The sequence below is a fragment of the Schistocerca cancellata genome, unplaced genomic scaffold, assembly GCF_023864275.1.
Source record: "Schistocerca cancellata isolate TAMUIC-IGC-003103 unplaced genomic scaffold, iqSchCanc2.1 HiC_scaffold_997, whole genome shotgun sequence".
NCBI classification, from domain to species: domain Eukaryota; kingdom Metazoa; phylum Arthropoda; class Insecta; order Orthoptera; family Acrididae; genus Schistocerca; species Schistocerca cancellata.
In genome coordinates, this window is record NW_026047003.1 from 15001 (window position 1) to 20000 (window position 5000).

The window sequence follows — 5000 nt, forward strand, 5'->3', positions numbered from 1 at the left end:
CAGTATACGTAGCCGACCCCTCAGCCAGACGTGGCCCGGGAACGGAATCCATGGACCGCAATGTGCGTTCGAAACGTCGATGTTCATGTGTCCTGCAGTTCACATGTCGACGCGCAATTTGCTGCGTTCTTCATCGACCCACGAGCCGAGTGATCCACCGTCCTGGGTGATCTTTTTTGTTTAGTTTCCACTGTCTCTTTCAAAACAGTTGCATAGGCGGGACTGAGGCGTTTGACGGCCCCTGTTCCAGCGTTCTGTGTCCAACGGCCTCACGGCCGATGGGCGTCGTACGGCTCCACACCGGAGCGGACAGGCACTCGGGCGAAAGTCATTCAAAACCGGCGCCAGGCGCCAGGTGCCGCAGGCCAGCCGCCTCCAGAGCTTCAGCGCTCGTACCACACAACATTTTGTCCGTTAGTTTTGAGAGGCACGCGTGGTTCCGCACGCGGCGCACGGCTGCTGCCGTACAGGTAGCGTGTTGCGCGACACGACACGCACATCGAAAGACATGCAGTCTAGTCGGTAATGATCCTTCCGCAGGTTCACCTACGGAAACCTTGTTACGACTTTTACTTCCTCTAAATGATCAAGTTTGGTCATCTTTCCGGTAGCATCGGCAACGACAGAGTCGATGCCGCGTACCAGTCCGAAGACCTCACTAAATCATTCAATCGGTAGTAGCGACGGGCGGTGTGTACAAAGGGCAGGGACGTAATCAACGCGAGCTTATGACTCGCGCTTACTGGGAATTCCTCGTTCATGGGGAACAATTGCAAGCCCCAATCCCTAGCACGAAGGAGGTTCAGCGGGTTACCCCGACCTTTCGGCCTAGGAAGACACGCTGATTCCTTCAGTGTAGCGCGCGTGCGGCCCAGAACATCTAAGGGCATCACAGACCTGTTATTGCTCAATCTCGTGCGGCTAGAAGCCGCCTGTCCCTCTAAGAAGAAAAGTAATCGCTGACAGCACGAAGGATGTCACGCGACTAGTTAGCAGGCTAGAGTCTCGTTCGTTATCGGAATTAACCAGACAAATCGCTCCACCAACTAAGAACGGCCATGCACCACCACCCACCGAATCAAGAAAGAGCTATCAATCTGTCAATCCTTCCGGTGTCCGGGCCTGGTGAGGTTTCCCGTGTTGAGTCAAATTAAGCCGCAGGCTCCACTCCTGGTGGTGCCCTTCCGTCAATTCCTTTAAGTTTCAGCTTTGCAACCATACTTCCCCCGGAACCCAAAAGCTTTGGTTTCCCGGAGGCTGCCCGCCGAGTCATCGGAGGAACTGCGGCGGATCGCTGGCTGGCATCGTTTATGGTTAGAACTAGGGCGGTATCTGATCGCCTTCGAACCTCTAACTTTCGTTCTTGATTAATGAAAACATACTTGGCAAATGCTTTCGCTTCTGTTCGTCTTGCGACGATCCAAGAATTTCACCTCTAACGTCGCAATACGAATGCCCCCGCCTGTCCCTATTAATCATTACCTCGGGTTCCGAAAACCAACAAAATAGAACCGAGGTCCTATTCCATTATTCCATGCACACAGTATTCAGGCGGGCTTGCCTGCTTTAAGCACTCTAATTTGTTCAAAGTAAACGTGCCGGCCCACCCAGACACTCAATAAAGAGCACCTTGGTAGGATTTCAACGGGGTCCGCCTCGGGACGCACGAACACGCACGAGGCGGTCGCACGCCTTCGGCTCGCCCCACCGGCAGGACGTCCCACGATACATGCCAGTTAAACACCGACGGGCGGTGAACCAACAGCGTGGGACACAAATCCAACTACGAGCTTTTTAACCGCAACAACTTTAATATACGCTATTGGAGCTGGAATTACCGCGGCTGCTGGCACCAGACTTGCCCTCCAATAGATACTCGTTAAAGGATTTAAAGTGTACTCATTCCGATTACGGGGCCTCGGATGAGTCCCGTATCGTTATTTTTCGTCACTACCTCCCCGTGCCGGGAGTGGGTAATTTGCGCGCCTGCTGCCTTCCTTGGATGTGGTAGCCGTTTCTCAGGCTCCCTCTCCGGAATCGAACCCTGATTCCCCGTTACCCGTTACAACCATGGTAGGCGCAGAACCTACCATCGACAGTTGATAAGGCAGACATTTGAAAGATGCGTCGCCGGTACGAGGACCGTGCGATCAGCCCAAAGTTATTCAGAGTCACCAAGGCAAACGGACCGGACGAGCCGACCGATTGGTTTTGATCTAATAAAAGCGTCCCTTCCATCTCTGGTCGGGACTCTGTTTGCATGTATTAGCTCTAGAATTACCACAGTTATCCAAGTAACGTGGGTACGATCTAAGGAACCATAACTGATTTAATGAGCCATTCGCGGTTTCACCTTAATGCGGCTTGTACTGAGACATGCATGGCTTAATCTTTGAGACAAGCATATGACTACTGGCAGGATCAACCAGGGAGCTGCGTCAACTAGAGCTGAGCAGCCGGCCGCCCGGGAGTGTGTCCCAGGGGCCCGCGCGAACACGCAAGCGTCCGCTCAATTATTCTGCAAACAGGAGGAGGCTGAGCTCCCCTGCACAATACACCTCGAAACCCTCTCAGGTCCCGGCGGCGCGCAGCGCCGTCCTAAGTACTTGGTCGGGTTCGAGAGAGGCGCAATCGCCCGGAGTTAGGCGAGTAGACGCTTTAGGTGCGACCACCCGTGCTCCCAACTGAGCTTGCCGCTGCCGACAGAGGCCCGGGAGCGTGCTGTCGTGGCATTGCCGGCGGGAGACAACACGCGCCACCTACGGTGACCGGCAGCTCCAACGCCAGCGCCACAGAAGGGCAAAGGCCCCACGTGGGTGCCGAAGCGAACTCTCCCAGCACAGCGCACGTGCCAACACGTCTGCACAACTGCGATACAAACCACCAGCGAGAACCGCTGGGGCGACCGAGCAGCAGACGGCGTCGCGGCGCCGAGTGCCGGGCGGCGGCGCATCCTCAACGCACACAGTCCTCAGTCGGACCAGCACACTGCAGATGTCCACCGCGCTTCGCACCGGGCCCGCGAGGACCCACTTTGGCCGCCCGGCGCCGCGCGCAGGGTGCCCCGGCGCGCAGCTGCGCCGCCTGCCGCGTCCGTCGGCCGGCGCGCCTGCCACTGGGCGCCCCCACCAGCCGGCTGTAGCGCGTGCGCCCACGCACCGCGCGGCCAGCACGCCGGGCGGCCCCCCCTCACCGGCCGGGGACGGTCCCACCCAGCCACCGCCGCGTATCGCTTCACACACAGATTTGCCCTTACTGATTTACCTCCAGCAACAACAACCGCACCACAATGGGTTTACCAGTTGTTCATTTGCGTTGCGTCACGTCACCAGCAAACGTAGACGTCCATCCCAGTTTGCAAATGCAACGATTATTGCATACCTGTCTGTTAGGTGTCACGACACACTACGTCTGCCCACATACACGCAACAAAATGTGCACGACTAGAGAACACGTGGGAGGTGGCCCCCTACGTATGCGATGTCCATTACGAGACCGACTGTCAACCAGCATCTGTACCATGTCGCAGATGTGGAACGCGGTGCACCATGCTATCACACTGTGTGAGAAGAGACGACTACGTTTGAATACACGCGCCACTACATCAACAGACGGCTCATGCTGATCGCCATCCAGGGCGTCCGTTACTCCCACACGTCTCTATGGCGTACCACACTGCAATGTAGCTGTTATGGGGAGACGGCACGTGGCTGAGTGCACAACATTTGGACCGTATGGTTCGCTGTTGTTGGGCGCAGTCGTACGGTCACACATGTGCCACAGCGTATCATTCAGTACATACGGACCTATGTGCAGTACAATGTGAGGATTAAGCTTACGATATCAGCGGACAGTGGACACAGGCCGTACCACGACGTAGACTGAGCGCTTCGACATGCGAATGCCAGTGAACAGCTGCGAAGGGCATTGAACACGCAAGCACCTGAACGACCAGCGTGCGAAGGCAGGGTGGAGGGGGGGGGGCGATGTACATCCTGCAGTTGTCCACATTACAGTGTACAGCGGGAGCATGTAAAAAGTAAGCAACACTTGCGAAGTGTTCAACATGAAACGACACACAAGAGGGTGGGCGGTGCGAGTAGCGAACTATATTCAGAGGGTTGTGGTTAGACAACACTAGATTAATGTAACGTGTCATATGCCAATTACAGAGCAGGTTAAGGCACAACGTGGGTTAGGTTAAGGCACAACGTGGGTTAGGTTAAGGCACAACGTGGGTTAGGTTAAGGCACAACGTGGGTTAGGTTAAGGCACAACGTGGGTTAGGTTAAGGCACAACGTGGGTTAGGTTAAGGCACAACGTGGGTTAGGTTAAGGCACAACGTGGGTTAGGTTAAGGCACAACGTGGGTTAGGTTAAGGCACAACGTGGGTTAGGTTAAGGCACAACGTGGGTTAGGTTAAGGCACAACGTGGGTTAGGTTAAGGCACAACGTGGGTTAGGTTAAGGCACAACGTGGGTTACGTTAAGGCACAACGTGGGTTACGTTAAGGCACAACGTGGGTTAGGTTAAGGCACAACGTGGGTTACGTTAAGGCACAACGTGGGTTACGTTAAGGCACAACGTGGGTTACGTTAAGGCACAACGTGGGTTACGTTAAGGCACAACGTGGGTTACGTTAAGGCACAACGTGGGTTACGTTAAGGCACAACGTGGGTTACGTTAAGGCACAACGTGGGTTACGTTAAGGCACAACGTGGGTTACGTTAAGGCACAACGTGGGTTACGTTAAGGCACAACGTGGGTTAGGTTAAGGCACAACGTGGGTTAGGTTAAGGCACAACGTGGGTTACGTTAAGGCACAACGTGGGTTACGTTAAGGCACAACGTGGGTTACGTTAAGGCACAATGTGGGTTACGTTAAGGCACAACGTGGGTTACGTTAAGGCACAACGTGGGTTAGGTTAAGGCACAACGTGGGTTAGGTTAAGGCACAACGTGGGTTAGGTTAAGGCACAACGTGGGTTACGTTAAGGCA

At 55.0% G+C, this 5000-nt stretch overlaps 2 non-coding genes across 2 annotated transcripts; both read right to left on the reverse strand.

Annotated features, from left to right (window-relative positions):
* Positions 1 to 14: 14 nt before the first annotated feature.
* On the reverse strand, positions 15 to 169 carry LOC126150749 (5.8S ribosomal RNA). Its single transcript, XR_007531610.1, has one exon. It is a non-coding gene; the product is annotated as a 5.8S ribosomal RNA (ribosomal RNA).
* A 354-nt stretch (positions 170 to 523) lies between these two features.
* On the reverse strand, positions 524 to 2432 carry LOC126150751 (small subunit ribosomal RNA). The gene has a single exon (XR_007531612.1). It is a non-coding gene; the product is annotated as a small subunit ribosomal RNA (ribosomal RNA).
* Between the last annotated feature and the right edge of the window lie 2568 nt (positions 2433 to 5000).